Below are 10,405 nucleotides of genomic sequence, written 5' to 3'. Positions count from 1 at the left end.
TCTACAGGAGTTCTTAGAACCTTGAAAATGCTAAACACATAATGCAGTTGAAAGGGGGAAATAGAATATGCAGTCCCACTCAACTTGTTTGATGATGGCACACATTTTTTTTTTCCATAAAGCATCACATGTGGTCCTCAGAAAGTACTGTGTGGAATACAGCTTTAAGGGGACCATGAGAAAATATCAGTGAAATAGTTAATATACTCCCAGTAATAGAAACAGGCTTTAGTCATCTGGGATGATTGAAACCACAGGCTCTCTAGCATGTCCCCCAGAGCACAAGTTGGAAGCTGCCTTATATAATCAAATGGAAAGAAAAAAACACTGTCAAGATGAACATCTTTGGGTGGGAGTGAGGTCAAGTCTCCCACAGATGTCCAGGATTGTCATTAAGCTAACAGGTGGGGTAAGTCTACAGGTGCACTAAGCGCACCCATGAAAGAGAAAAGGGGGAAAGGAGGTCCGGTTTGATCTCAAGTTCCCATACTCATCCTTCCCTGCTATTGCCAGTTGCCTAGATGCCCTCAGGGCCCCAGTTCCCTGGGTACATTCTCTCTCCTGACAGGAGGAGCACGGGGTGCTTCTGACCACTTGGATAAAAGGAAGTGCAGAGAAATAGTTATTTACTAATGATATCATAAGAAAAATAAATTATTTCCTTGGACAGCTATGTAGTGGGAACAACTCGGGACTTGGCTTTAGGAAACCAGCGATCCAGTCTCAGTAAATTATTCAGGTCTTATGTTATCACTTCCTGATATTTGTGAGGAAAGATCCATTAAACTCCAGGGTACCTCTAAGGTGAAAACCCAGAAATCTGAATTTGTTTCAGACAACATTTGCTCACTTTCTCTTATTCAAGATCCCATTAATATTTGTTGAGCTATAGTTATCCTGTAGTCTCTTAGGAAGGGAGAAAGGGGAATGAGAAGGGTAAGCTCTTGCAAAGAATTTCTAACCTTCTCTATGCAGTATACTGCTAAGAGAAAGAGCTATTTAGTGATAGCATATTTCCAGAAAGATGGTTTAGGTGGCATGGTACTAACACTGTCTACAATTCTTGTCTACAGCCATTGCCCTTTGGGGTGGTTAGATAACCAGTGGTGGTTCCTACCTTCCTTCCTTCCTTCCTTCCTTCCTTCCTTCCTTCCTTCCTCCCTTCCCTCCTATCTTTCTGCCTTCCTTCCATTCTTCCTGCCTGCCTACCTGCCTGCCTCTGTCTCTCCCTTCCTTTCTTCCATGCTTCCTCTCTTTATCAAATGAATAAGATAAATCTATAGGAAGTAATCCATGTCTTTTGGTGTAATGTGAAATTTTGTATGCCCCTAATTAAGGCTTATGTCAGGTTTTGATGTGGATTGAAGTTTTGCACTTGGTATAAGCCTCATATTTCTTATTCCCAAATACTGGAGAGCAATAGGTAATTATTACCCTCTTGATATTACCAAAAGTAGTGGACTGAGTAATCTAGAATTAGATTTAAGTGTGACAAATGGCATACAGCCTTAGAGCTTCTTGGTAATAGCCATGTCCACAACAGTGCACAATGAAATTTACCCAAACACTGTTCTTAATGATAATGAATGCTGGTAATAATACAAGTTGTGTTTCAGGATCACCTTTCATCTTGAGCCTCCACTTACTGTGAAATATAAATAGCCATATATACTTCCAAATTGTATTAGTACAATAATACTAAATCATTACCTGCTATTGTGTGTACTGTGTTGCCAACAATGTTCCCATATGGTTGGACTGTTTGTTTTGCTGTTAATGTGACCATTACATACTCCACAGATAGTGCATCTTACATGATGCTTGTGCCCCTTTCCACTTTCAAGTTTAATGGGTCTGACATTCTACTTTTTAAAGGGTTATTTCCAACTGTTGGCAAAAGGAATCATATTTAAACATCTGATATAATTGCTCAATTGTATCATCCAGTAGTCTCTACGAAGATGTTTTGTAATAAGACAGGTCATTTTCAAAAGGGTATGTGTTCTCTCTCAGGGTGACTACGTATACCATACTTACCTCAAAAAATAAAACTGAAATTGATTCTCACTAGGGAACAACATTCTTGTTGAACTTGGTGAAAGAATAAAGTGCTTGAGTCATGTGAATCTGTTACCATCAACTAAATGGCAGGACTTACCTTCTGGTTGGGGGATAGAGTAGGTGTCCACTCTTGTGAGGAGATTTGAGAAGCCACAAGATTCCCCCTGACAACGCTGAAGCAAACAGTAAATAATTATATAACTCTAAAGTAACATTTATCATTTGCCATGGGATATGATTTTACATTACCAGTTCATTCTGTGAGATGAAACCACCAAGCCTTTGAAGAGATATACTTATACCAGATCAGCCATAGGTCCCCAACACTGAGGGAGATTAACTTTCCTGAGAGGAGCATGGTGGACAAAGCTCAGAAAAGGCGTGAGCTTATTGGTAGGTATTTATGAAATATGGACTCAGAGCTCTCAGACTCAAGGGGAGAGAGGGTCTTTGGGGTAACCACACATACCTTCTGACAGCGTCTATCCTAGTCTTATTAAGGGCCAGCCTTAGCCAAGGGACTGCCTTACTGTGGCTGGAGGAGAATAAATATGCAGCCAAAAGTTCTAGTGATGATCAGGAGCCACAGCTTTCCATAGCTTGCTACTTTTATCTTCTGGATTAACAGTCTATTGTAGGCATGCTTTATAATGTACACCACTCCAAAAGCACTTAGAAGACCTATTTTGAATAAAAATCTAAAGCAGAAGTGGAAGGCAGTCTATCCACTCACAGCTCACCCTTCTATGTGTGCATACACATACACACACACACACACACACACATTTTAGGGCAGTGAAATTGCTCTGTATGATCCTATAATAATGGTTTCATGTTATTATGCATATGTCCAAACCTACAGAATATATAGTGGGAAGGCTGAACCCTAAGGTAAACTATGGACTGTAGCAAATCATGTATCAATATTAGTTCATCAATCATAACAAATGTACTACACTAGTGCAAGATGTTAATAATAGGCAAATTGGAGGTGCTGCTGGAGTGTGGGGAAATGCATTAAAATGTAGATTTTGTTATCACTTACATGTAGCAAGGCTAATGTTATGCCCAGAATTCGTGAACCCCAAAGACCACTAGGGAGCTGAGTCCGATGCAAAAGCAAAAGAGCCTTTATTCGAGCTAGCTCGAGCTCAATCCCCTACCTGCACCGACACAGCGGTGAGATACCAGGGAGAGAGCGAGTTTCAAAAGGACAAAGGTTTTATTGGGGCCTAGGGGCAGTTGGTGAGGTAATGGCTGTGGCCTAGGCCGATTGGCTGGGGAAGGGTCAGAGTCCTGTTACGCAGGTCGCTGGGCGTGTTTTGATCAGGAAGTTTGAATGGGTGAGCGGGAGGTTACTCAAGGGGAGGAGGCGTGGTCTAGTTGAAGGACACAGAACAAGATGGAGTCGGCGGCGGAGGCCCGCCCTTTCATTCTCCCCATGTCATGTAGCTTACGGACCCAATCATGGGATCGGCTGCATTTATGGTGACAAGGGGAACAGAGTTTGGAGGTTTACGCAAAGTTCTGGGAACCAAGTGTTCCTGGGGTGGCTCTGGGACGTCTGATTAAGTGTTGTCCCCAAACTGGTGTCTATGATCTGCTAGGTGATGTTTTGGGGGTCGTTGGGACTCCCGGCAGCATGGGCAATGACAAGCAGAGTTAACAGAGTTACCAATATTAGGTGGGTCAAATGCGCTGTAGCTTGAGCTTGAGCGGGTTGTGTTGGTCTCGACTGATGGCCCATCGCGTGATGAAGTCCTTCCGGATCTAGGAGGGGTCCGCTGGCCGAACGTGGGTGTGATGGACCCAGGTCACGATGCCGTCTACTTTGAGAGCGGTGGGGGTTGTCAACACCACGATGTAGGGTCCCTTCCAGCACGGCTCGAAGGTCTCTCGGTGGTGCCTCTTGACATAGACCCAGTCTCCCGGCCTGTACTGATGAGGTGTCGGGGTTGGGCCAGCCTCATAGATGGCACAGAGGCACGGCCAAATGTCCTCATGCGCCCTCTGGAGCCCTCTCAAGGAAAGAAAAAGTTCTTGATCTTTAAACTCAGCAATAAGTTCAGTTCGAAGGCTGGTAATAACAGAGGGTGGCCTGCCAAACATGATCTCGTAGGGAGTAAAACCCAGAGTGTAAGGAGTGTTTCTAACCCGGTAAAGGGTGTACGGTAGGAGAGTCACCCAGTCCCCACCAGTCTCCATGGTTAATTTGGTAAGAGTCTCTTTTAAGGTTCTATTCATTCTTTCTACCTGTCCTGAGCTCTGGGGCGTATAAGCACAATGTAATTTCCAGTTTGCCCCCACCGCCTTGGCTACTGCCTGTGTTACCTGCGAGATAAAAGCTGGTCCATTGTCTGATCCTACCATGGCAGGAAAACCATACCTGAGTAAGATGTCTTCTAGTAGCTTCTTAGCCACCATCTGAGCCGTATATAATTCTCTAATGTGCTCTAATATTGAGACTCTGAGCCGGTCTGGCAGCACGAGCTCCTTGTTAGGTGTATACCACCATCCCTTTATCTCCTGGGCCATGGGGAGTTTCTTGATCCGCTGTAACTCCTCCTGGGAGTATTTGGGCAACTCTGGTAAAACTGGGCCTCCCAAGTCCGGTAGTTGTTAAGCCATTTTCTAGCTCCCAACGTTAGCGCCTTGGTAAGAGCGACGAGCTCTGCTTGCTGGGCTGATGTTCCGGAGGTTAGAGCCTCCACCCATACGGTGTCCGTATGCACCTGCTGCACCCACGTACCTGTGTCCGTCCCGCACAAAGCTGCTGCCATCAGTGAACCAAGTAGCCACGGCATCGGGGAGGGGCCGGTCGGTCAGGTCCATCCGGAATCCATGTACTTCTTCCAGGATTCCCGCACAGTCATGTAGTGGAACACCTAGGTCAGGGTCGGGCAGCAGGGTTGCAGGATTGAGGGCTGCACTGGGATGGAACCGCACTTGTGGAGGGTTGAGTAGGAGGCTCTGGTAATGAGTAACACGTGTGTTGCTTATCCATCTATCAGGAGGCTGTTTCAGGACCCCTTCAATGGCGTGTGGGGTCATGATCCAGATCTCCTGTCCTAGGGTCAGTTTGTCTGCATCCTTGACTAGGAGTGCTGTCACCGCAATAATTCTTAGGCATGGCGGCCAGCCGGCAGCCACTGGGTCTAGTTTCTTGGACAGGTAAGCCACTGGGCGGTTCCAGGGGCCTAAGGCTTGAGTTAGAACCCCTTTTGCTATTCCCTTATGTTCGTCTACAAAGAGGTGGAAGGGTTTCGTAATGTCTGGTAGGCCCAGGGCTGGGGCACTTAGGAGGGCCTTTTTTAACTGATTAAAGGCAATTTCTTCTTTTTCAGTCCATTTAAATGTTTTCCCCTCTTTGGTAGCTTCATATAGGGGCCTGTCAATCTCAGCAAAACCTGGAACCCAGAGGCGGCAGTAGCCGGCTGATCCTAGGAATTCCCTCACTTCTCTTCGGGAGGTGGGAGTAGGGATCTTTAGGACAGTTTCTTTTCTGGCATCTGATAACCGCTGCTGTCCGCCCTCCAGGATATATCCCAGGTAACTTACCCTCTCCCTGCATATCTGAGCCTTCTTCGCGGATGCCCGGTACCCTAAGGCCCCCAGGGTAGCCAGCAGGTCCTGGGTCCCTTGCTCACAGTCTTTGGCCGTGTGGGCAGCAATCAGGATGTCATCTACGTACTGTAGAAGGGTGAGGCCAGGATGCTCCCTTTGAAACGTCCAGAGTCTAAGAGACCCCAAAAATGAACCACCAGAGTCCAGAGTCAAAGCTAAGCAGCAAGGGTCATTTATTGCGGGTTCGAACCTGGACCTCTGCGCACTCATTGCCGGTGACGCTAAGAGGCCCCGAGAGAGGTTTTTAGCCCTTTTACAGACAGGTACAAACAAGTCATGGGGAAATCAGGGATTTTCCACAGTTACAGAGCTGCGATTGGTTGATGTTTAAAGTTGGACACTTAGCAGTATTCGATTGGTTCCTGCCTTTAGGTCAGACCACAACTGGGGGTACGGGTATCTCAATGATTGATCAGGAATACAGGAGCGCGCCAAGCAACAATGATTGATCAGGAATACAGGAGTGCGCCAAGCAATTGTACAGAAGCGGAACAAGCTGGTTAGGCTTGGTTAGGTTTCAGTTTCCTGTAACTTAAGCTTTTAAGTTTCAGTTTTCTCAGGCCTCTCATTCCCCCCTTTCTCGAGTACCTGATGAACCAATCTTGGGTCCTACAGTGTTACCTAATCAAGCCCGCTTTCCATGTCTAGGAGGTGATACTGTGGCCTAAGGACCATAACCTGAATGGTGTTTAGCCTGTCCCTGATAAAGTTCTAACCCTCTTCTATTCTGTAACACCACTTCTGCTAGGGAATCTAGCTGATCTTGTAAATCTTGGATGGTCCCTGACAAAGCTTCGACATCGTTAATGAGTTGACGAGAGAGTCGCAGATAGGAGTGTATGGAGACTCCTAATCCTGCTGTCCCGGTAGTTAATGCACCTGTAATTCCTAGGCCTGCCAGGAGGGGGATAACAGCCACAGCTTGTTTGGATCTGCCAGTGGCAAAATCTAGACTAGGGATGGGCATGGGGGTTTTTCCTGCAACTAAGTCAATATCTGGCAGTAAGGTGGCCAGGATACATACTCCAGTCCAATTATGAGGTAGATAAGTGTAGGCTAGGTTATCCAGCAGACGGCTTCTCCAACTGAGCCACAGCAGCCAGTTTGAAGTTGCATATTATTATCACTAGCTTTTGCTGCCCTGTTACTCTGTAGGATAGCTGTAAAGTAGGTAGTGGAGTTGTCTGGCCCTATACATTGCTGATAGGAGTCATAACAAGAGCTATGCATCGACTCCTGGAAAGTAGAGCAAGGGCATTCTGCTGTGGGGGGCAGGGGCCTAGGTTTGTCAACACATAACCACTGCCGTTTTTGGAGTCCTGTGCTGTCATAGGTCTGGGTTAAGTGAGCAATTGTGGTTCCACAGTCTTGGGTTTGAGTGTATCTTCGCTGATGGTGACCACCCCTTCCTACAGAGCCGGCTACTAGTCTGTTACCATGTGGCAGGGTAAGGGTTCTAACTACTCCACCTCTGCAATCACAGGGCCTTCCATACAGAGCTTCGTACAATTTCTGTTTGTCAACGGGGGCATTTAGTCCTCCCTCCAGGAGGTTGAAGTTGAGGGATAGTAGGACAAGGGTTACTATCCTGAACATGTCTAGGGGAGGCACGGCGCAAGGTTAGTTTGAGGGGGTTTTTCTTACTCCGGTCTACAGTCCAAGTAGTATTTTTATCAGTGTGTCCCACGAGGTCAGACAGCGGGTCCACAGGCTTCACGTGGGTGTGGTGAATCCAGGTGGGGAGGTTATCTACCTTGATGGCAGTGGGAGTCGTCAGGATGATTTGGTAAGGTCCTTTCCACCTGGGTTCAAGGTTCTCCTGCCGGTGTCGCTTGACGAGGACCCAGTCTCCTGGACGATACTGATGAGGAGTGGGTGGGGGCCCCGTCTCATACAGTTCTTTTAGTTTAGGCCACACAGCCTCATGAACCCGCTGTAGAGTCCTGAGAGAAGAAAAGAGGCTGTTATCTTGGTCTAATTGAATGAGGTTTGACTTAAGATTAGGTATGATAGGTATGGGTCTGCCAAACATGATTTCATAGGGTGTAAGGCCCAACTTGTATGGGGAGTTGCGAACCCTGTACAGAGGATAGGGGAGTAACTCTACCCAATTAGCGCCAGTCTCCATAGTGAATTTAGTAAGGGTCTCTTTTAATGTTCTATTCATTCTTTCTACTTGTCCTGAGCTTTGGGGCCGGTAGGCACAATGTAATTTCCAATCTGCCCCAAGTACGGAAGCCAATCCCTGACTTACCTTAGAGACGAATGCAGGTCCATTGTCTGACCCTATCATGACTGGAAAACCATACCTGGGCAGGATTTCTTCTAGGATCTTTTTGGCTACTATCTGCGCCGTTTCCTTCTTGGTTGGAAAGGCTTCAGTCCATCCTGAAAAAGTGTCTACGAACACTAGTAAGTATTTATAGCCGTATTTGCCGGGCTTTACCTCAGTGAAGTCCACTTCCCAGTGGGCTCCTGGTATGGTTTCTCTTTTTTGGTGGCCTTGGGCTGTGGCGTGTGGGTGCGCGTTTTGGAGTTGACATGCAGAACAGGCTGTCACAACCCTTTCCGTCTGGTCAGAGATGTTTCTTAATACCGGTTTGGATTGTCTGAGGAGATCCTGAAGTCTTCGGGGCCCCAAATGGGTAGAGTGGTGTATTTTTGTCAGGATTGCGTGGCCCAATTTCTCGGGAAGGATAAGGCGGTCTCTGGAGTCCCTCCACCATCCGTCTGTAACTTGGGTCATGGGGAGTTTGCGCATCCAGATAAGATCATCTTCTGAGTATTCAGGCTGTGGGGGTAAATCTCGGGGCCCTGGGTCTGGTAGCTGCGCAGGTAGTACTTGGATGGGTTTTTTTGCGCTACCTGGCATGCAGTTTGGTCAGCTGGGTTATTTCCTCGAGAGATTGGATCAGTTATTTTTTTTTTTTTGGTGACCCGGGCAATGTACTATGGCCAGTTTCTTAGGGCCCCAAATAGCGGCCAATAGGGCCAGAATTTTATCTTTATTTCTGATGTCTTTGCCTTCAGCAGTGAGTAGTCCCCTCTCACGGTATATTGCCCCATGTATGTGGGCCGTGGCAAAGGCATACCGGCAGTCTGTATATACAGTCACTTTGCAGTCCCGCCCCATTCTTTTTTTTTTTTATTTTTTTTATTTTTTTATTTATTTATTTTTTTTTAATATATGAAATTTACTGTCAAATTGGTTTCCATACAACACCCAGTGCTCATCCCAAAAGGTGCCCTCCTCAATACCCATCACCCCCCCTGCCCTCCCTCCCACCCTGCCCTCCCTCCCACCCCCCATCAACCCTCAGTTTGTTCTCAGTTTTTAACAGTCTCTAATGCTTTGGCTCTCTCCCACTCTAACCTCTTTTTTTTTTTTTTTTTTTTTTCCTTCCCCTCCCCCATGGGTTTCTGTTATGTTTCTCAGGATCCACATAAGAGTGAAACCATATGGTATCTGTCTTTCTCTGTATGGCTTATTTCACTTAGCATCACACTCTCCAGTTCCATCCATGTTGCTACAAAAGGCCATATTTCATTTTTTCTCATTGCCACGTAGTATTCCATTGTGTATATAAACCACAATTTCTTTATCCATTCATCAGTTGATGGACATTTAGGCTCTTTCCATAATTTGGCTATTGTTGAGAGTGCCGCTATAAACATTGGGGTACAGGTGCCCCTATGCATCAGTACTCCTGTATCCCTTGGATAAATTCCTAGCAGTGCTATTGCTGGGTCATAGGGTAGGTCTATTTTTAATTTTCTGAGGAACCTCCACACTGCTTTCCAGAGCGGCTGCACCAATTTGCATTCCCACCAACAGTGCAAGAGGGTTCCTGTTTCTCCACATCCTCTCCAGCATCTATAGTCTCCTGATTTGTTCATTTTGGCCACTCTGACTGGCGTGAGGTGGTATCTGAGTGTGGTTTTGATTTGTATTTCCCTGATAAGGAGCAACGTTGAACATCTTTTCATGTGCCTGTTGGCCATCCGGATGTCTTCTTTAGAGAAGTGTCTATTCATGTTTTCTGCCCATTTCTTCACTGGGTTATTTGTTTTTCGGGTGTGGAGTTTGATGAGCTCTTTATAGATTTTGGATACTAGCCCTTTGTCCGATGTGTCATTTGCAAATATCTTTTCCCATTCCGTTGGTTGCCTTTTAGTTTTGTTGGTTGTTTCCTTTGCTGTGCAGAAGCTTTTTATCTTCATAAGGTCCCAGTAATTCACTTTTGCTTTTAATTCCCTTGCCTTTGGGGATGTGCCGAGTAAGAGATTGCTACGGCTGAGGTCAGAGAGGTCTTTTCCTGCTTTCTCCTCTAAGGTTTTGATGGTTTCCTGTCTCACATTCAGGTCCTTTATCCATTTTGAGTTTATTTTTGTGAATGGTGTGAGAAAGTGGTCTAGTTTCAACCTTCTGCATGTTGCTGTCCAGTTCTCCCAGCACCATTTGTTAAAGAGACTGTCTTTTTTCCATTGGATGTTCTTTCCTGCTTTGTCAAAGATGAGTTGGCCATACGTTTGTGGGTCTAGTTCTGGGGTTTCTATTCTATTCCATTGGTCTATGTGTCTGTTTTTATGCCAATACCATGCTGTCTTGATGATGACAGCTTTGTAGTAGAGGCTAAAGTCTGGGATTGTGATGCCTCCTGCTTTGGTCTTCTTCTTCAAAATTACTTTGGCTATTCGCGGTCCCGCCCCATTCTTAATA

The sequence above is a fragment of the Panthera onca genome, chromosome A3 (assembly GCF_046562875.1).
Source record: "Panthera onca isolate mPanOnc1 chromosome A3, mPanOnc1 haplotype 2, whole genome shotgun sequence".
Taxonomy (NCBI): Eukaryota; Metazoa; Chordata; class Mammalia; order Carnivora; family Felidae; genus Panthera; species Panthera onca.
Note: the sequence above shows the minus strand (reverse complement) of the source record.